Source organism: Equus asinus, chromosome 7 (assembly GCF_041296235.1).
Source record: "Equus asinus isolate D_3611 breed Donkey chromosome 7, EquAss-T2T_v2, whole genome shotgun sequence".
NCBI lineage: Eukaryota > Metazoa > Chordata > Mammalia > Perissodactyla > Equidae > Equus > Equus asinus.
In genome coordinates, this window is record NC_091796.1 from 49,799,230 (window position 1) to 49,822,684 (window position 23,455).

Below are 23,455 nucleotides of genomic sequence, written 5' to 3' on the forward strand. Positions count from 1 at the left end.
GGTAGTTGACTGGGGAGCTGATCCCATGGATCCAGAGTTAAAGAGCAGGGAGAACGAATCAAGGAAGAAGCAAAGATTAAATAAGGGTGGGTGAAGGAGTCCACCACTGTGGACCAGGGAAACTGGATTCCTCTGGGACCTCAGAAAGGGTACGGGCCACCTTCCAGAATTTCTACATAAAGGATGTGTGGCAAGAGATTTATCCACTGGCTTTTTCCCCTCGGTTGTGGATTGCTCCCAAGGGAATTAACTCCCCCACAATTCTGAGCTGCATTACAGCACATGGGGCAGAAAGACACTCAGTTGTCACTTGAGGTAGACACTGTAAAGGTGGCGAGGAGAACCGAGTTGGCACAGAATGGTCTGTCTCTGTAGCTGTGGCTGAAATCAGAGATGGGCCAAGGGGATGCAGGGAACCAGAGGTGTCTGTTATAGTTCCTTTTATTGTATTTTAAATCATAAAATAAATCACATTTTCCTCCCAAATAAATATCCCCAGGAGAAAAATTCTTCTAATGTCTATTTTAAAGACATTAAAGAGTTACATACAAATGTCATAGAACCAGAATGAACTCTGTTTCAAAACTAACTTCATCAATAAATTGTCCGTGTTCAGAGTGAGAAGTGCGTGTTAGTCCATGTGTGCATTTGAGGCATTATATAATAAGGTTTTAAGTATGGCCAAAACGTTGGAATAGAGATAATATAATAATATTTTACTATACCTATACTTATTATTCACTGTATATTGTTTTATATACAAGACGGTGTCTGTGGATACACAAAAATATAATTATTGTATTTCCTAACTGGAAACAGTCTGGTTAGCAGTGTCATTATTTGTGTGAAAAACATGACAAATTATGCATGTCTGAGCATAATATTACATGGATGGTCAGTAGACAAAATAAATTTAACACACTGAAGGAAACCAGGGTTTTTTTCTGACATGAGAACATTAAACAGATTAAAATAAAGTCAGGTAAAGTCTTTGATTTTATTGTGACCTAGAAGATCATATGTTCACAGGAGGAATGTAATTCGTAAGCTCTATAAGGAGCTGCTATTAAAACAAACAAAGAATCATTTAAACATTAAAGGATGTACATTCACATGCAAGGTCCTAGGGAGGGAAAAGAAAATTCAGGGGAAAAGGAGAAAGGACAGCAGAGAGAGGTAGGGCAGGGAAACCAGAGCAGTGGTGGCAGATGGTGAGGCAGAATCAAACTATGGGATGCAGAGAATCCCATGAGAGTGGAGAGTGTCTCTTAGACCACATCCTGAACACAGATGTGAACTGGGTGAATGGTCCCAGTTAATTTGAGGCATGACAAATTCCTAAATCATCAAGGAAAGATTAAATGACTGTCTTCTCACCTAAAGAATGCAATCGCCTTTCTATGGTCTCATTTGGCTCCACAGTCTTCCTAAATAAAAATTCTGATCCTATCTGCTCTTCGCTCAGAAAATGTTCTCTGATTTACCAGTTCATCATTGTCCAAACTTCTTAACCAAACATTTAAAACCTGCTAGTCTAGGTTTTCAGACTTACTCCTTGACTTCCCTCACCAGTGGTCCAGACCATTGTCTAGTAATGAAAATTCTGTGATTTGTATCCAGTCCTCCAAGGGATTTTGATGCATTTTGGTCCTCCAAGATAGATTGGCCTGGGACAAGGCCCAAGAATTTATACTTCTAACAAATTCCCACATGATGCTGATGCTGTTGGTCCAGAGATGTTGCTTTGAGAACCACTATGTAAAACAAATGGTCCAGGCTGGCATTCTAATTTCTGCACTGCAGTTTGAGTCAAAGCCTGATTAAGGGCTCACTTGCCAAGATCACCATTGTGAAAAGGTGCACAGTTTAAGAACAGGGTCTGAGTCTTCTGGTCAGATATCATCTTAATATCGTAAAATCTCCAACAGTAAGCTTTTTGATACATTTTATATCCCTTTCTGTGTTATAGACTTTGTAGGCCCGTAAGTATTTGTTGGATGGATGGTTGGATGGAAGGACAGACTGACAGATGGACAGATGGACAGATTTGGCAACCAAGGGTTGGTTTCAGCAAGAAACTTAATGCCTTACAGAGAAACTGCTCTGGCATACTGTTAGGGAAAGACTAATTTCCTTCACATGAAAACCTCCTTGTTGTATAAGACCATACTCGTATGTTACATTTTATTAGGTGGACTAACGATGTATTCAGACCCTGAGAGTCGGGGTATCAACAGTCTTGTGCTCCTTAATAAGCAGTCTTTCACAAAAGACTTTGCTATTTGACTGAGTACACCAGTGGAAATGTCATTTATATCAAGACAAATTGTACATTTTACTTTATAAAAGAGCCACTGGGTCTGTGAAACCGGGAAATCACATCTATTTAATAAATTCCTTTGCAAATGTCCCTTCCTTGAGTTTAAAGTTTGCAGCTGCAGCATAATTTGAATGTTTATTCACATTTAGGACAATTGTGCTTTCTGGTTTTTTGCTTTCTGGCATTCAAATGTGTCCGTGTATCAATGTTGCACATTTTCTCTCTGCATCTTTTATCTGCGTGCATCATCTCCTGATTGGCTTGGTAAATTTATCCTACTTTTCTTGCTAAAATAACTGTTCCTGCTGTCTGTTTTCTGCCTACTCTCTGATTTATTCCAGAAATTGGGCTCAATGCCTACTTTTAGAGCTCCGTGTGAAATTTGTTCTGTATGTTTTTAAACCAAGTTCCCAGTTATTTCTTTCTGTTATGTGTTCTGTAGTGGCATCAACTTCAAAATGCACCCTTGAAAAAGCCTATTATGATTTTGTATTAGCATAAATAGTAATATTGATAACATGAATCAATAATTTATTTTTAAAAATTTGTTTCATAATTCACTTTAAAAGTCTAAAATTAAATTTTTTGCCATGTTCCTTTTAAAGGAAAAGTCCTAGTTCCAACTTTGTTATTACCTTGATATATGTTCTTGGCTGAGTCCTTAGGCCTCGGTTACCTCCATTATAAAAGACAGGATTTAGGATAAATGTCTCCAGGGATGCGTTCCAGTGCCTTATCGTGCAATCTCAAAATGCATATCATATGAAATGCTACTTAAAATCAGGCATGAAAGGATGAGTGAATCCATCAGTCAACTAATGGCACATATTTGACAGTAAAGTTGAAAGAGCAGAGTTTTGAGTACAGAAAAGTCTGAGTTCAAAACCTGGCTTTTTCACTATTAACAGTATGAGCTTGGAGAATTTACTGAACCACTCTGTGTACCTTAGTATCTTCATCTGTAAAATGGGGGTAGTGTTATTATTATGTGCAAGATTGCTTTAACAACTAGGGATAATCTAAAAACTATTTAGCACTTATATGTTAAATGTGTGTAGCCCTAAAGCCCTATGCAGGCCGCTAAGCTGACCAGAGCCCAGACTATGGTTTCAGCGATTAATGGAGATTATGTTCTTCTTTTCCAATATAATGCTACAAGGCTTAGAAATTTTTATTTGTGACTCTAAAAGATGAACACAATTTGGAAAATGTATCCATAATTTAGTCATCTGAAACTGGCAAGACTGATGGGAAAATTCAACATAGTTTTTCAGGTGGACAGGATATCTCCTTCTCTGCATTGCTAATAATTACACATAGCAAGCAAGGCCCTTTTCATCAAGAGTGACTCCTTCCCTGTCAAAGCATAAAGTTTTCAAATTGCCTTCTGTCCTCTGTCTTGTTATCTAGCCACAGTTTGGGCAGGAATTAAAGTAAAGATTCTTTAAGACGTAGGTTTAGTCTGAATAAATGTTCATGCACTCTTGATTTATATCGGATTCTGATAAGTTCAAAGGTATTCCTTTTTTTTTCTTATACTCTAAAAAATTATTTTAAGGGTCTGGCCTGGTGGCATAGTGGTTCAGTTCACACACTCAGCTGGGGCAGCCCAGGGTTCGCAGGTTCAGATCCCAGGCGCAGACCTACACACTGCTCATCAAGCCTTGCTGTGATGGCGTCCCACATATAAAGTAGAGGAAGATTGGCACAGATGTTAGCTCAGGCCCAATCTTCCTCACAAAATATATATATATTTTTATAGCCAATTTGCCTGATGCAACTTTATACCCAGAGGCAAAAGAAATCAAATTTTGATCAGTGGATGATTCATTTACTATAGGATTCAAGCAAATATTGAATATTTTTTTGGCTCTTTTTATGTGTTTTTGAGGTTGAATCGTCGCTTTGATATTGGTTAACCTCACTACTTTCCTAGCAGAAATTCAGAGCTGCCTACTTTATGGGAGTAGACCAATAAAGTTTTGGTGGAGTAGTTCATCAATCTTAACAGAGGATTTAATCCTGTTGTTCTTTTCTATTGCAATATTCTATAAATCCCCTGTAAGTTAATATTTTGAGATACAGCTTACTGTTTTACTCTTCTATACTTTTTATGTCAGAAATAACCTAGGAGCTAAGAACTACCGATGCTGTTTGAGTACCTTGATTATTTCAGACATCTGTAAGCTAACTAAACTCTAATTGTGGAATGTTGTGTTTATTTGTCATGTCTCAGAGACATGTCACTGTCAAGATGAAAATCATATTGAGGAGGCTCTTTCAAGCCCTAGGAGACATATGTGTATGTACACACACAGCACATGCACACACATACACAGTGCATGCTGGTGGCAGCGGTGGTGGTGATGGTGGCGATACTGTTTACTTAGACAACCTAGTCCTTCACAGTAGTGTAGTTATTTCTACATAGACCAATTATTACTGAAACTGGCATTTTCAATGAAATGACCTATTAAGTATTCTCTGAAAGAAACATAAATATTGCTTGTTGTATGATAAAATAATTTCTTTATAAAACAGAGTACAGTAGAGTTTATTACAACTCACATTTTTGCGTATTTGTTGACACTTGGGTAAGAATGAATACCCAAGGACAACACTTACTATGTGGTACAAAGATGAAGCTTGATGAGAATTATAAGAAAAAATAGAAAAGGAGGAAAGGCGTGTTGGCCGAGTTTATTTCATTCTTGCTGTATTCTCATCATTTGCTAGAGATTTTCACCTAAAATATCATGTCTATTTAAAAGCTAAGTTTAGGGAGAAGATGATACCATTTTAAACAGCCAGGGTTAGTGTGGGATTTCTTTACTCTTCCAGTATAATCTGGGAATTATAAATCACATACTGTACAGATTTGACAAAATAACCGTAATGATGCACAATGTCTGTCTCTCTGGCACTTCAAATATTTGAGGCCTTTGTTGGTATTTATTTATGATGAAAAACAAACATGTATTAAATGCTTAGGTATGTGCCAGTGTGGGGGAGGCATAATTTTATATCTATCCTCTTAGGGTTTTTGGCTGGGCCTGAGAATTAAATTGACATGAGACAGATTAACAGGAGAGAAGCACTCAAATTTATTTAATATAAGTTTAACATGATGTGGTAGCCTTCATAAAGAAGTGAAGTCTCAAAGAAATGGCAAACCCAAATGCTTTTATACTAGGGTGAACAAAAAGAGGCAATTGTGGACACATAACTAAAATATATGGGGAGGCTAAAGGAAGATAAGGATTATTTTAACAAGATTTCTTTGTACAGAATTCTCTCCCCCTCCACTCCCTATCTCTGATGATAAGAATGTTTCTTTCCTCCCAGAACGTGGAGGACACCTTTCTCCTGCTTTTAGCTCCTGCTTTTGGGGAGCAAAGGGGCCGTCAGAATGCAGAACACTCTTCTTATACCTGCTGTTTTTTTGTTTGTTTTAAATTTTAGTTTTTAACTTTTCCTTCTTCTCCCCAAAGCCCCCCAGTGCATAGTTGTTTGTTTTAGTTGTGGGTCCTTCTAGTTGTAGCATGTAGGATGCCGCCTCAGCATGGCCTGATGAGCAGTGCTAGATCCATGCCCAGGAAACCCTGGGCCGCCAAAGCTGAGCCCGCGAACTTAACTACTTGGCCACAGGGCTGGCCCTGTACCTATTGTTTTTCAAGTGCCTTTGGCTCAAAATAATCCTTATGCCAAAGTGGCATATTTGGGGGTGGCGTATTCTGCCACCCTTCACCAGGTATTGTTTTAAGCACTTTACCTGGGTTAGCTCACTTAATCCTTACTATAACCTATGAGAAAATTTTGTACAACTACAGGGAGAAATCGACAAATCCACCATCATAGTAACCAATTTCAAGATATTTTTGTCAATGAGAGAGGAAGCTCACAGTACATTTATTGACGATATAGAGGATATGAACAACAGACTGACAATCTTCATTTGGTGGTCATATATACACTTCTTCATTCAACACTGGGAGAATACCAGTTCTTCTGAAGTGCATGTATAACATTTTTAAATTATGTGCTAAGCCATAAATCAAGTCTGAAGTGTCCTATCCATTTCACAGATGAAGAAACTGAGGCGTGGACAAGCTAAGTAACTTTCCAGAGAACACAGAGCTAGCATGTGGCAGAGCGGGGCACAAACCCGGACAATCTGCCATCAGACCCACTGGACTACTGCATTCTCTGTCCACGTTGGTTGTCATACAAGTGGAAAGCAAAGAGCTGGTCATCAAGAGATCATTTAAATTTATATATCAGAGAAGAGACCTAGAGATTAAACCTAATTTATTAAATTATATTTTGAAGCAAGGATGTTGTCAACTTGTGATTCACCAATTGAAGTGTGATGTGACCTATGAAGCTAGACGTAGAAGAAAACAATTCAAACCATAAATTCAAAGCAGATTTAAACAATTGCTAAATGTTTAAACAGCAAGAGCAAAGCAAAAATGACGCAGTTTGAGTTATCACCTTAAATTAATTCCCTTTAATAACTCAGACCTAAATTATCAATCATGTTTAGGACCTACATATTAAATATGAAGATAACCACTGGTGTTTCACAGTCACCTCAAACTCATTATTTCCAAGACTGAATTCACAAACGCCTCCTCCCATCTGCTCCGCCCTCCTCTGCTGTTCTCTGTCCCCATCTATGTCACCACTACCCACACACTCAATTGCTTAAATTAGAAAGCTGGGAGTCATGTATGAAATGTCTTTGCTCCCCACCTTTGGTAAATTTGAATGAATTTGTTGAATGAAGTTCCATATTACCCATGTAATATTTTAATGCCCAACTAGTTAGATGATTACAGTCAGAGAGAGTGTGGAGAGGAGACATTATGCTTTGCTTGTTTTCTGTGTTTTGATTTCTGGCCACATTATTCAATTCCCATGTATAGTTTTGTTTTGTGTTTTGCATTTTGCTGTTAGTGGTGAATGTAAATACATTCGTGGAAGATCACTGTAGAACAGCTGAGACGTTTCTCCAAGAAGCTATTGTATATGTTGCAAATACAGCGTATTGCCTTTGGCACACCCATGCTCTCAGCAGTATTGCCCTCTTTAATTATGTCCCTTGGGAAAAAGTCAATTTCCTGACAAGGCAGCTTTCCTCATCAAAGACTTCCTGGGTCTTAAGTACTAAGAAACTCAAATATTTCAAACTGAAACTTACAATGGAGCTGAAGTGGGCATATATTTTAATCTCTTTTGGGGATCAAGAAACTCTAAATGTTACACTTAAGAAAATATTTCATGAGGGACACAAGGAAGGTTTCATGCATTTTGATCCATTTTTATTTAAAAGAAGCTACTAGTAAATAATGTATGCATTGGTATTAAAAGCTTGAATAATTTATCTCATCCTTGACTTTTGAATTACTGCTTCTTCCCTGATAATTTTATTATCACTATTTTTCACTAGAACCCATTTCTAGGTATAGAAAATTTTGCATAGCTAGAGTATGGAGGAAGGTACGTTGGGCAGGTAAACTGGAAGCCTGAGTTCCAATAGGATTTTAACAGTAAGATGAATTCCCAACCTCTCACCCCAGGGACACAGTTAACAGAAAAAGGAGAATTATGGATTCAACTCTAGGGAAGGCCCTCATTTAGTGGGCAGGAGAGGAAGAAGGAATTAGCTGGGAAGTTCAAAGAAAATCAGAGCTGGGCGGTAAAGTAGTTAAAAACAGATTTTATTCAGGACTCTTGCAATAGGGAAAAAAGAAACCTCGGTAGAGAACTGAGTTCAATTCGAAATACATCATGGACAAGTGGGAATTCATAGCCAAGGAGCAGGGTCGGGGGCGGTGGATGGACAATTACTAAGAGGAACATTGGGACTAAGAGAGCATTCTGGCTAAACAGACCCAATAGGATTCTTGCTGAAGGCAGACCACGGTGATCAGATACCCAGGGCGGGGGTGAAGAACCTAATCAGATATCAAGGGTTATGGAGGGTGGGGGTTCTCTCTAAACTGACATAGCAAGATTCTTGCAACAACTGGGCAATGGAAGCCTGGCCAGGACTGACACTAGCCTAAGGTGGAGGCCTGGAGGGCTTAGAGGAGCCTGACTAAAGTTAGTCAAGGAGAGTCTTTGTCAGAAGGATGCAGAGAGAGCTGAGAGAACAGGGATGGGTTTTGTCATGAAGGCTAAACAGAAAGTTCCAGGATTCAGACTAGCAAATTTGATTAATATGTCATGTCATAGATCTGAATTTTTCAAATATGGCATCTAGTTTGTGTTTTTAGAATTATAAGTTGTGAAATTATAAATTCGGTCATCCCCTCTCATCTATCTGACTCCTCCATTTTTGTTTTTTAAATAGGACTGCCATTATCTCAGTGTCAAAATCTTGGGGTCATGTTTGACTCGTCCCCACTCCATTCCTTCTTATCCAGCCCTCCCTACGTCATGGTTGTTTTTTCCCCAGTGCTTTCGGATCCTCCCTTCCTAACCTCTCCAGCATCACGTTGTTCAGGCCCTCACTCCTCACACCGCAGCTGCTCCAGTAGCTCCCTTACCAACGTCTGTGCCTCAGGATAACCTCATTCCAAAATTCCATTTTGCAAGCCATCCTTAGATTAACCTCCCCAAAATACCAATTCTGATATGTTTTTAATAGTATTTGTCGAATTCTTGTGTATCACACACTATACTAGGTGTGCTATTTCATTTAATACTTACAACTAATTTTAAGCAGTAGGTGCTATTATTATTCCTACTTTGCAGATGAGAAAATTGACCTTTAGAGAGTTTGACTAACACCCAAAATCACAGCAACTGAGTAGAAAAGTCTTTAAAGGCTCAAAACCTGAGCCTTTAACCATTGTTGCATAGTACCTTCTGTGGCCATGAATAAAAGGGATGATAGTGACCAGACTGGAGGAGATACAGCTGGGGGAACTACAATTAGGTTGTAAAAGATGCCATCGATCTCACCCTATGGACAAAAGCTTATTCAACATTATTAAACAGGAGATGGGGAGAAACACGTTCAGATGGTGAATGGGTTAGAGGGGTTAGAACCTGGGAAGTGAATCTCTCCCCTTCATGAGCCCTTGCCTTATAGCAAGTGCAGTCTGCTTTGCATGGGATGTTCTTACTGAATTTCTCTGTGTCACAAATGTCGTTCTAGACACTCCTTCAATGTCACCTTCCTGGAGGAGGAGTGTGTCTCTCCTCCATACCCTTATAGCCTCTACTCAAAGCACATAGTGTGTTGAGAGCCTGTCACGTTGCAGACCATTGTGCAATGATTCACATTTGATTCTTGCAAAATCTGGTTGAGATGTTTCTACCCCCATTTCAAAGATGAGGAAAGTAAGGCTCACCAAGTTTATGTGACTCGTCTCTCTAGATTGTATCTGAATTACCTTTGCGTTACCAATGCAAGTACCTAGTAAATGCTCGATAAATGTGTAATAAGTACATCAGTGACCCTTATCTGTTTATATATTTTATCAAAAAGATTTAAAACTCCTAGATAGGAAGATTGTCTTTCCCATGCTTTTGTATCCCTCATTATAGCTAGCAGAGCTTATTGCAAAGAGCAAATAAAATTACTTGATTAATTTATCTTAACAGATCTTCATTTTATGATATTTTCATTTCATTTTGAACGCAAGATACTTTAGAGTAGGATTTTAAGCGAGTGTTGTTTTGCAAGAAATTGGTACAACACCACGCTCTCTTGTAAGGCCATTTCTGCGCTAGAATTATATGGTGTTTATGTGCTAGGTATCTGTTTTACCTGGTAGAATGAAAATAAAGTTGAAATTAATATTATCAACTTTTATTGAAACGTGACATAGGTACGATGCCATTCATCTTACAGGAAATATATCATTTTATTGTCATAATGCCCTATGGAATAGGTATTATTTTTAGCCCCATTTTACCAATGAGCAAGGAAGGCACAAAAAGTTAAGTAATTTCCCCAAGGTCACACAGCTAGTAAGTGGCAGAGGTGGAATTTGAACCTGAGCACCATGGCTCAGAGTCTATGTTCCTTCAGTCAAGCAATAAGCATTCTTATACCCTAGTACACATCAGTCTTGGTTTTAGGCTCTAAGAGGTGGTCAATGAATTTGTACTTAATGATTGTATGTAATCCAGTCAAGGGTATTCACTGACTGATGTATAAAAGTAGAATTATTATTTAGCGGTGGTGAACTCATTTCAGTAAAAAAATGATTTGTCTAAAGCATCCATTTTTAGTTTTCAGATTTCACATGCTGTACTAATTCATGCTCAATTAAAAGAAAGCAATTGCAAAGTGACTAGGAAATAGTCAATTATTGTTTGAGCTGCCAAGCTTCAGGAATTAGCATTCTAAAATTTGCAAAAATGTTAAGCCAGGAAAAAGAAGTCATAAAACATCATTTCAACTGCTTTTGAAATTCTGCCAGATATTAGTAATTGTATTATAATTTAAATTTTTAGAATCATAGAATTTTAGAGTTGGATGGGAACTTTGGGATCATTTGTGCCAGCTTTCTACTTAATGCCAGAAGTGTTCACACACGTTTAAAAAATAAGGCATTTGACAAAAGTTCCTCTAACATTTGTGTAGAGTCAACAGAAACAGTTAATGGATTTTTTTTACACTGTTACATAACTTTGTGCCTGTGGCTAGTAAAATACTAGAATATTTAGCCAATCCAGTTCAGCAGGTCTCTTGTCACTCTTTCCTGAGTCTTTCCCATGCCTACACCTAGCCCTTTGAGAAAAAACTTGCCAACCTCTGCTCCAAAGTATTGCAGCTCTTTATGTGTTTTATTTTTAAATCTCATTATTTCTCATTTCATTCATCTGGTGAAATAAAATGATTGTAACAGACTAAACAACATAAACACAAAGAGCCTCCACGTAGTTTCACTTTTTTTCATAATGTCCAATAAATAACTGTTCTTTCTCTCTTTCTCCCCCACTCCCCGCACACATTTTTTCCTGAAGCTGATAAACTGGGCACAATAATGGTCTTTCTTTCTGTGCAAAGTTTGAATGTCAGCAGTTGCCCTGGGTTACAAATGTTGTTGCATAATATATTTCAGAAAAAAGACATAGTAATGTTGTTTATGATCATTTAAAGGCATAATTTATAATCACATATATTTGTGCTATGATTTTTTAATGGAATGAGATGGAAATTGTCCCTTCTTCAGTAAATCATTTTCCATGTGGTCCTTACGTTCTCACCACCCTTTCTCATAATCCCTCCCACTGGCTACCTCCTCATCAACCAAGGTGGACAGTTTCCTTACAGGTTTTGCAAAAGGCCAGCTTCTTGCTACTCCCTGTGCCCAGACACTCTCTGGTCTTTTTTCTGCTTCCAAAGTCCTCCTTTAGGTCTTTGTTGAAATATCATCTTCTTAGAGTATCCTTACCTGACAAACCTTTAATGTCTGCCTCAGCTCCTTTTTTTGTGACATTCACGACACTTATCACAGTATGCAGTTCTCTCATTGTCCACGATCCTGTTGTGTGTGCATATGTGTGAAGAGATGGTATCTCTCCTCCCTACTATGATATAAACTTCACAAGGTCAAGGACTGAATCTGTCTTGTTCACCACTGTTTTTCTAGTTTCTAATAGAGTAGGTGCTCAATAAATAAATATCACGTAAATGAATGTCCTGCAATTTTTAGTGTTAAAGTGTTAAGAGATATTATTGCACATTCAAATGTCATTGGGATCTTTACCCAATTTTGCTGATGCCATTTATGCATTCTTTTACTGATCGATCACTTATCATTGGATAATCATTATTCTCGGTATTGTCTGTGCATGTATGTTCCTGTCCTTCTTAACTCATGGTGATGTGGGTGTATTTGTATCAGTGATGCCTCTGGAACTTACTTATTCAGAAAATTTGGGAAATAGGGAATAGTCATCTGTCTATATAACTGAGAAAGTTTTTTTAGATTACATGGAACTTCAAGAACAGCCTGAAAGACCAAAAGGGAGGGAAGATATTTGATGTTTTTGTAATGAAATCATATGGACTCTAATAGTTTAAATCACAGTGCTCAAGAAGGTTTGGGCATGGTAGAAAGGCAGTTGAATGACTGTGTGATTAAGCTTTTCCAAGAAAATATGATGAGGCATCTGTTTATTATGCTCTGGACAGTGATCAGAATGTCCTATTCAGATAGGTAATAAATAGTTCAGGATGATACTGATTACGTTGTATTGTTAATTGTTGGAAACAATTGTTTAGCTGGTGGTCAAAACACTTTGAAACATTTTTTTATAAATTCTTATATCATTCCTTCTAGTCACATTTCAGAAACAGGAGATTATTTGCCTAAAGAATCGTACCCATTCATGGAATTGCTGTATACTGAGTCCCATAGTCCTAATACTCCTAAGTAAGCCACTGCCAAAATTGGCATCAAGTAGAATGCTCATCCGGTGGAGTGGTCAGAGGCAACTTAAAACAGTCCACAACTTCGCATTTATTCTTCCTCACCTTCCTGTAAACCAGATGTCTCAGGGCAGGCCGCATCGTTCCTTGTAGTCATGGAGAACTGTGTGTCTACGAGAACGCAGATTGGCCTGTGAGCATGACAGACCAGTGTGCCTGAGAACTCTCATTCCAGGACGCACCACCATTTCCCACCGTCCCCTTCATGATTAGGGAAAGGTAGAAGAGTTGCCCAATGTGGCCTAATACAATTTTATAGAGCATATGAGAAACAGAATGTTGAGATGTTATTTATCATAAGTGGTACTCCTTCTGTCAAATGCATGCTTGCTAACACATAATACATGTGTACAATACTTTAATCTAGATTGGACATCACCAAGTCTTCATGGGTTCCTCTTAAGCATACAGAAACTTTAAAGGCTCTTCCTTTCTTCACCTCCAAATATTATTGTTAGTTTTTCTTTCCATGGAACTCATCAAAGGGACACCTTTATTTCTGGTGCTGCATGCTATGAGTAGTAAGTTAATGGTCACATTTGTGTAGCCCTTCTATTCTGATTTTATTAATTACGTTTGGATAGTACAATGATGCTAACTGTGGCCTTTGACTGCAAATGCCTCTCCCTCTCCTCCCCTACCCCAAGCCAAAAAACTTCTGTAGGCTCTCTTGACTCTATAGGCTCTTTATTGTTCTGAATTTACCCTAATTTATTCTAGAATACTGAGTACAACCTTTCGTTGAAGAATTTGCACGCATTTTGGGAAAATTATAAGTAAAAGAGGCTTAATTTCTGGTTTTTCCCACCACTTAGCAATTGAGTTGGGTCATTGGAGGACCATAACCTTCTGTGGTCCAAAATGTCATATTGAAAATCAGGAGATTTTGCATTCATTTCTAGTTTAATCATTGACTTTGCTTGACCTTGGACATATATTTCATCATCCATTTTAGTAAATGTGGCTGACCTTAGAGGTCTTGTGAATTAGCTTGGATTTTTGCTGATATCATGCTCCATTTTCCTGCTCCTCCATTACCTGTTAAGGATCTGCTTATCTTTATAAGGACTCAGCCAAGTCTGTCCTTCCCATCTATCATGCCTTTCTTCTCCCCTCATTTGAATAACATAAGGAGATTGTAAAACATTTAGAAAACAGAAAGTGACATATAAATGGTAAGTAGTATAATCATATTTTCAGGTATGAAATCAATCAGTAGTTGCAGGAGGTACATAATTGCCTCTAGTGACACAGAATGCTGTTACAGAACTTAGTGGTGTTCTCAGGGAAAAGATTATGTAGCTAACAAAAGAGGAAAAATCCTTTTAAAAATAAGATTTATCTCAAACTCAAAATGCTTTTGGAAAAAACTCAGTCTTGCTGTGAGTGTTGTATTCAGTGATTTCTTTTGACACATAAACCTATTTTATACAGGCTTGAACCATGTCAAATGAATTTTGTAGATGTGTTTCTTTTCACAGTGATTTAAGTTAATGGAATAAGCCAGTAAATTACCTATGAAAACTTATCACAGCTTATGCCATACCTGCGATAGGTAGCTTTAAAATCTCCTATCTTTCAGGTCTTATTTTCTAAGGTCTTAATTTACTATCGTGTTGGTAGAGAAATTAGCAATAAAATACTATTTTAATATCTGTTTTCCTATTTTATAGCAAACATGTGATCCTCACAATTGTGCTCAGTTATGCTTTTCAGATAATACATTTTTTTTCTGAAAAACCATTATCCAGTCAAGTGCAAGTGAGTACCCTAGTGTGGTAGTGCCAATTTTGCTCCTAGATGTCAACTGACATCTTTTGTTTCATTGATGAATCAACTAAATAAATACTTCCAAATGTTTCCTCTACTATCATTCCTCTGAATCTGAGATCTTCCTTATACTTACTTTTTTTCACTTATTTTTCCACCTCCCTTTTCTCTGTGGCACTTCTCTATCCCTCTATTCCTGCAGTAGAATTTGACTAATGATTACAAGAAGGATGTCAATAGTCAACACCCTGATATGTTGGGAAGAAGAGATTAAATAATGGTTTTTTTTCCTTTTGGACAAATATTTAGTCTTTTGAAAATGTATTATTGGCTGCTAATCTATTATGTTATAATCTGTACCACACCCTACTTTGCCAGTGAAAGTAGGTAGGTGCATGGCTTTGGAATAATCGAGGATGTGCGGTAGGCCGTGTTGATGATCAAAATCCCCACCTTGTTTACATGTTCGACTCAGCTTCTTCCAGTTCCTCTTCTGAAATGCTATAATTGTTTCTAGAAATTTCAGTTGACATTACAGTATTCTGGGCCAAATGACTAGGAATACAAAAGTGTTATTATGCAAATCTTTGTCTTTAAAGTGGAACCAAAGGCTGCTACTGTAAATGTACAGAAATATCAAATGAAGGAAGTTCATCTTCTGGACATACTATTACGCTGCCGTTTGCTGTTTCTTGTAGGATGTTCCCATTCTCTCTGGAGGGAAAAGATGTTTCATTAATCTGGGACAGCTATCTGAAGAGGTTTTATCCTTTGTAGAGGTTGCCTTTGAAAGTTTCTTTGATATCTGTATATTTGGGTTTCTATGATTTAAAAATAAACAATCTTCCTGCACCACATGTAACCACTGCAGGAGTAATGGGGCTGCTGCTGTGAGCTTGCACAACAGACTTGCAGCAGGTCACGGAAAAAGCCATTTTATGGTTTTTAGCAGCTTACATGTTCTTAAAAAGATCTTCCAAAAGGAGAGGCATCCCTATTTTTTTAGAACTATAAATGCATGGCTAAAATATATAGATACGTATAAATATACTGTGTATTTACACTATATGTGTATATATTTTTATATATACATATATTACGTTTGGACAGCTATATAATCAAAACGAATAGGTATAGAGATGCTTAAAAATACGCTTTGCAAGTACTTTAAACTATGCATTTGTTCATAGTATTTAACAAGTTAATCTTGGGCTGGCTCTTTTGGGAGCTTTGTATTTTACAGAGATGTGATTGTAGAAGTTGTCCCTTTGCAATTGTGAGCAAATGAGTTTGTGCACAGCTGAGATTCCCGTTGCCATCTCTGCACTTAAGGGCAGTACAAAGTCAGCTCAGAGACAAAGTATTTAATAATGGTAGAGAGATTCGCTACATCCATCTTCGCAGTAGGTTTTATTTATTTTTTAATGTGATCCCCCGCCCCGACCCTTGAGAGGCTTCACTTACAAAGCGCTACAGCTGTGTCACTGCTCTGCCCGTTATCTTGGCCAGGTGCTTCTAATTGCAAGCTTCCATCTAGAATCCCGAGCCCAGCTGTGCTGGGATTGACTCCTGCTGCACGGGAAACCAAAGAGAAGCCCTGAACTAGGTCAGAAAACTGCCTCCCTCATCAAGTCTCACTGACTCTGGCTTGTGCCCTTATTTCCTTGTTTGCTGCTGTCTGGTCCCTTGGTCTCTGTGGGTCCCTGGTCTTGTTACTCCGGTCACTCCGTCTTTGTTGTGGTTGTAGCATCCACTTCTGCACCCAGGTCCATGATCTGACTGTAGAACAATTCCTTGGCCTCAGACCAAGACATAAAGAGCAGTAAATCTCTGGCCAAGAAACTTGTTACTCTGTATCTCATCTCACTGTTTTGTCAACTTGAATCTAGTGTCTTCAATGTCCCTTAGTTTTCCCTGTGATTAGAGTTCCTACTCTGGTATCCTTGATTCATTTTTTTTTCTCCTGAGTCCACAGCCCAGCCTTCCTGGGATTATCACACTTCGCTAGCCCTGTCTGTGATCCATGTAAACCTACCCCTTGGATCTCAACTATTCTACCCTATTTCTGCACAGCTAGATATGAGGTCTTGGTCTTTTGCAAATATTGTTTGGGTCTCTGAGATCCATTGCAACACAGTTTGAGACCAGTCTGTTGTCCCTAATAACTGGATTGCTCCTTTCCTTTGTCTGGTTAATTGCTCTGCATCTGTTAGGGCTCAGCTCAGGCATCTATTCTCCAGGACGCCTTCTCTGGCCTCCTCCTACACCCCATACTCCCACTGCTATAGTGAGCTAGACCGTCTTTCACTGTGCTCTCCTGATGGCCCGTGCATATTTCAAACATATGCATTGATTTATATTATAATTATTCGTTTACCTATCTTTCATCTTCCCTCTCCCCTAACCTGGTCTGTGTGTCTCCTAGTGCCTGGTCTAAGTACATGTTCTTTAAATGTTTCTTAAGTGAGTGAATGAATCTTAAGCCTTGCATTCCTATGTGCTATGTCTACATACAACGGATACTGAAAGTTCAGTCTCTGAAGTCGGTACCAATCCAAATAACGAGAACAGAGTTTCAGGTGAAAAGGAAAATCAGCTTTTATTTGCCAGGCAAAGGGAGCACACAGCAGGCTGGTGCCTTAAGAACTGCTGGCTCCTTCTTAACAAGTGGGTAAAAGGTTTTAAAGGCTTGCGAGGAATGTGGCTGCTTGCAGGGAGGGGGAAGCCTGTGGCCTTGCTGGTTTGGCACTTTCCCACCGGCCTCTGTTTGGCCCTGTGTAGCTGCTTGCAGGAAAGGGGATGGTGAGATAAGGAAATCTGCAGGTGGATATCCTTGGTTGTCTGCCTCCGTGGTGGAAGGTGGATTTTGGTGCCAGGAAGCCAAAGAGGTTGGGCCTGGGAAGCTTCTCTTTCTTGATATTTTCCGGGCATCAGTTTCCCTGTAATAAACTTCAAGGACTCATGATGAGCCAAAACTTTAGTGTGAGGCCACCTGGGCTTTAACAATTTGTAACTTCTATTTGGTTGTGAAGCTCAGGGAGTCAAAGGTTAAAGAAACAGATATTGACATATGAGTGTAACTAAAGAAGCAGGGAACCGGGATGAGAGCTTTTGGTTTTAATCCCATATATGCTGGGTTTAATGTAGGAGAACTGAAGTCAGGGCCGGTATTAGTTAAAAGCCTGTAACATAACTGACCCTTTGCCTCACGCCTAGATGTTGACCTCCAAGTTTCATCCAGCTATCACTAGCCCTCGCTGGCCATCATCTGTACTTAAGCTATGACATTTGACCACCAACCTAGACCACATGCTTGCTTGTCTGGTGCCCTATGACCTGATTCGTGTACCTTGTCTTGCCCATTAACTCTGGCTAGTGGTGGATGGTCTCTAAGAAGATCTCTTGAAGTTTGTACTGGCTGTTCACAATGACTAATAGCCTGGGACAAAAGCTTTCTGTGTCTCAGGCTGGGGAAATAATCCATATCAAGATAATGTGATTCTCATGAAGTCTGAACCCTTGAAAGAACATGCCAAGCACTCGACCTTCTTCCTTAATAGGAAAATAAAAAGTATTGAATGGATAACCTTTAACACCTTTAATGGTGATTAACAAGATAAAATATCTTTTGGTGAAGGATTCAAACCATTATTTTTTTTAATTTTTAAATTTTTTTTATTGCAGTAACATTGGTTTATAATATTATATAACTTTCAGGTGTACATCGTAATATATTTCTAATTCTGTGCAGATTACATCACATTCACCACCAAAGACTAATTATAATCCATCACCACACACATGTGCCTAGCCACCCCTTTCAACCTCCTCCCTCCTCCCTTCCCCTCTGGTGACCACTAATCCAATCTCTGTTACTATGTGTTTGTTTGTTGTTGTTTTGATCTTCGACTTATGAGTGAGATCATACCATATTTGCCTTTCTCCCTCCGATTTATTTCACTTCTCTGACTTATTTCACTTGGCATAATACCCTCTAGGTCCGTCCATGTTGTCACAAATGGCTGGATTTCATCGATTTTTATGGCTGAGTAGTATTCCATTACATATATATACCACATCTTCTTTATCCATTTGTCCCTTGATGGGCACCTAGGTTGCTTCCAAGTCTTGCCTATTGTGAATAAGGCTGCGATGAACATAGGGGTGCATGTATCTTTATGCGTTTGTGTTTTCAAGTTCTTTGGATAAATATCTAGCAGTGGAATAGCTGAATCATATGGTAGACCTATTCTTAATTTTCTGAGAAATCTCCATACTATTTTCCATAGTGGCTGCACCAGTTTGTATTCCCACCAGCAGTGTATGACGGTTCCCTTCTCTTCACATCCCCTCCAACATTTATTGTTTCCTGTCTTCTTAATTATAGCCATTCTGACCCAAGTGAGGTGATATCTCATTGTAGTTTTGATTTGCATTTCCCTTATAGTTAATGATGTTGAATATCTTTTCATGTGCCTGTTGGCCATCCATATATCTTCTTTGAAGAAATCTCTGTTCAGATCTTTTGCCCATTTTTCAATTGAGTTGTTAGTTTTTTTTGTTCTTGAGCCGTATGAGTTCTTTGTATATTTTGGATATTAACCCCTTATCTGATATATGGTTTGCAAATATCTTCTCCAAGTTGTTATATTGTCTTTTCATTTTGTTGATGGTTTCCTTTGCTGTGCAGAGGCTTTTTAGCAAAACCGTTATTTCAAACTGAGTGGATGGCGTCAGCTGAGACCCAAGCTCTGCCTGGGGTCAAAAGCTATTTTGGACTTTGTGAGCCAAGGGCCCTGCTCTGTCATTGTTTCTAGATCTGGGGCCCAAAAATTTGCCAGAGTTCTTTGTGTCCTCAGCCATACCAAAATTCGAAGTTCTAAGCTATTTGTAGTTGGTGAGAGATATGACTACTTTTAAAGACAGTATTCAAATATTTTCCCCAATAATATTACATTCTTCTTTTTTTCTCCCCAAATCCCCCCAGTACATAGTTATATATTTTTTAGTTGTGGGTCCTTCTACTTGTGGCATGTGGGACGCCACCTCAATATGGCCTAATGAGCGGTGCCACGTCCGCACCCAGGATCCAAACCCTGGGCCACCAAAGTGGAGCACGGGAACTTAACCGCTTGGCCACGGGGCAGGCCCCGCAATAATATTACATTCTAATGGTATTCACTTTGGGGACAAAATCAACCCACACATTGTCATCAGAAACAGCATTCTGTTGGGATTCTGCCTGAAATTTCTGTGAGAAGAAATGAGCTTACGTTAAGACACCAAGGAAGGGAGAGCATGACCTTCACTTTTCATTTTCACAGAGCAGTGGCTGACAAGGTTCCATCATGGTACACAGAACTCTTAGGTCATAATCGGTTCCACTCAGTGGCTCCAGTTACTTCCTTGGAGATCAAAGAGTAGATTAGCATTGCTAATTGCTCTGCCTACCTGGGCACTTAGGATCATTTGGTGATATTAAGTAAGATGTACTTAAGATTATCAGTTTTGATATGTTCTTGCCAGAACATTGTTTCTCTTCCGCAGTCTAAGTATATTCTAAAAAAGAAAACCCCACCCATCTTTTCTGCAATCTATTTCAGGGCTTCTGCTCTTACTGTTTCCCCTGCCTGGAATGTTCTCACCATCGATTCCTTCCCACTCTCAGTCTCACTGAATGTCTTCAAAACAGCCTTCAATAATGGCCCTAACTAGTCTTCACCCCATCGCCCCCCACCCCTGCTGTAGACACATTCTGTCACATCAACCTGTTTACTTCTTTCATAACACTTATCATAATCTGAAATCATCCTCTGTTTACTTGTTAACTGCTTGCACCTCCTCCAAGCATCGCCGTTAGAATGTGAGTATTGAGACCGGGGAGTTATCTTCTTCTCTGCTATATCCCCATTTTCTATCAAAGTGCCCGGCCTATTGTAGGCATTCAGTATGTATTTGCTGAATGAATAAAAGAAAGAAAAATAAAGGGGAGTAGGGTAAGAGAAAGAGGGAGAGAGACACAGAGAGACAGAGGAAAGGATATAATGAAGAAAGGAGGGAAGGAAGGCATTATGAATGATTTGTTTGCATGACTGAGTACTTTAAATTTGGAAGAAAAGAACTCTATGGAAATGGTGGCCAATAACTCTCCCATTTTTTGATCTCTTCTTTTGTCGGGAGAAATCTTCAGACCTCCCTAGCTGCTTTGGGCACAGATCTCATTCTAACCTGTCAATCATTACTCAACTGCCACTGCAGATTTTGTAATTAGCAGTTCTCTCTCAGAGACTCACATCAAGATTAAGCTTGGACAATGATTATGAAAAGTCGAGAGTAATGTGCAATTCACCTTTTCATACTAGCTTTCTGTCATGACGTGGATTACACGCAGAACCTGTGTGGTCTGATTGTTTCTTTTGCAGTGAAGGCTTCAACTTCAGCCTTTCCACCAGTCAGTGATGCCACGTGATGACGTGTAACAATTTAATTGGGAGCTCTGATAGATTTAGTAGCAGCTCACTGCTCTTTTTAACAATTGCTAACACAGTCTGAACAACTAGGGGCTGAATTTTATGGATGTTTTTCAGACAAGTGATGGTTTTCAAAGGTCTCTTAGTAAATATCATTATAGTTAATCTTCATTAGTTTTCAGTCATGATAAATATTCATTTTCAAACTAGTAATTGTGTTGAAGAGAATCCTTCAGTTAAATGATGAACTGTCATTCAACACATTCCTTTTTATTAATTCTGCCAGCCCCCTCTGCTGTTAAAAGGTATTTTTTTTTCCATTTTCAATAGCTTTTTTACCTCCAAGAAATACTTAAAATTCAGTCCTTGTATCAAATAAAGAACAGGGGCATATGTCAAGTAATTTCACCAATGAGAATATTTATATATCCAAATGATGTCTCATTTCATAGGAAATCCTATCAAAAACACAAGTTTCATCACATTGCTACTGAATTAAAATATGGAAAGAGAAAATTTTCCATTTAGTAATGATCTAAATCTTTCTAGGTAGGTGAGCTACCCATCTAGACAGAAGATAAACAGATTTTTTAAAATGACTACTTCTAATTAAAACAGTGAGCTTTGGGAGCGGAAATCCTGGATTCTAGTCTTATTCTGCCACCAACCACCTGTGTGCCCTTAGACAATTATCCTCACTGTATGTCCATATTGATAACAGCATTCCAGCCACTTTCCAGTGAGTATAAACTGCTATTATAACTTCAATAGCATTGTGAAACGGTAAAATGCTATTGAAATGTAAACCAATTTGAGAGGTTATGAGCTCTTCGCTCTGTCCTATAAGGCACTAATTATTGGTGGCACTATCATTTAAAATACTGAGATAAAGTTATAATGGTACATAAAACATGTATAAAAGTAATAGAAGATATCAGTGTTGTCATTAAAAACAGGTTATCCAAAAGAAAGAGTCATTATTTGTATTTGTGTTATTTATAATGCAGTGGAAAAGATGAATTTCAGCAGGGAGGAGTGAGGATCACTTCACATGCTCTCTGCAACAATCGTTTAACAGGATGAAATTACTTTTTTGAAATCATCATTGAAAGAGAATTATCCTGAGGACATACAGCAAATACAGAAATACTTATTCAGGAAAAGGATAAAACAAGAAAATGCCTAAATCTCAAGGTAAAAACCTGTAGCATTTGAGCTATGACCCCACTTCCCACCCCAAGTTCTGTTTTAGGAATACTGCTCAAGGAGCTCTAATCTAGGCAGCTGTGATGGAGAAGATGGGGCTCCCTTTTCCCCTGGCAACCTGTCTGGGGCCACAGGTTTACCCTGGGAAGGATGGGCTGCTAGCCTTCTCATTTCTTTTAGCAGCATTTTGCAAAAGCTCTATTCCAGGCAGGTATGACTAAGAGGCCCTGAACTCCTTTCTTCTACCTATCCCTGTTTGTAGGACAGAAGCTCTACCCCTGGCATAGCAAACGAGAATACAAGGGCCCTGATTGCTCTAAGTCCAGTTCACATATAAGGCTGAGGTTCCATACAGGGAAAGGCAAGCCAAGAAGATCGGGCTACCTGCTGGTATCACTCTGGGAAAAGCAAGCCACTGTGTTATGTCCCTAGCTCCTGTGTGGTGGTACAGAGGTTCTGCCAGGGGGAGAAGTGGATCTCAAGGAGGAAGACCTCCACAGCTCTGCCTGAGGGACCTGGCTTTGTTTGGAACAGAGCATGGAGACTTCCACACCTAAGGACCTTGTCTAAAGCAATGAGCGCGTTGGTGGAGAGCAATTAAGAAGGCACCCATAGCTCCATGATACAAGCAACAACAAGCCAAATGTCAGAGCAGTCAGAAGTTTAACAGAGACAAACAATGGAAAGAGACAGCTAAGAAGAGCCTTCCTGAGATCACACTTAACCTTGGTGGTCAAGAAGGATGTGCCAGTGCTAGTCTGCATGTGGACAGACCTGAAAACTTCTCCTAAACGACACACAGATCAATCAACAAAGAGCAGAAGCCTTGCTGGCACCAGGGGTATAAGCACAATTCACCAAAAACTGGCTGAACAACAAGCTACTTTGAGCAGAGGCAACGCCTAGGAAAGCAGGCTTAAGAACACAATCACACCTGTTTCTGGCAGTCCGAAGGAGTGTATATACATGCCTAAGACTGCACCTTCTCAGGAGTGCTGAGAGAGGAAAAATCCAAGCTGGTAGTTCCTGACTAAATGTGGAGACAACCAAATAAACTACTTAAACTGTGACAGCTTGCAAGCCACATACATACCAAATAGTAAAGCATAAAACATGACTGGCTAACAGAGTCTAAGCACAACCTTTGACCAAAAAGTTGCTTAGGCTGTCCCAGGAGAAATCCCTAGGTAGCCAGGCTAAAAGATAAAAACAAAAGGCTGCACACCACAG

The 23,455-nt window shown here is 39.0% G+C and overlaps 1 protein-coding gene across 5 annotated transcripts in view; it reads left to right on the plus strand.

Moving 5' to 3' along the window:
* DLGAP1 (DLG associated protein 1) overlaps positions 1-23,455 on the plus strand; it is an 843,533-nt gene that overhangs the window by 299,010 nt on the left and 521,068 nt on the right. The gene's annotated exons all lie outside the window — the stretch shown is intronic.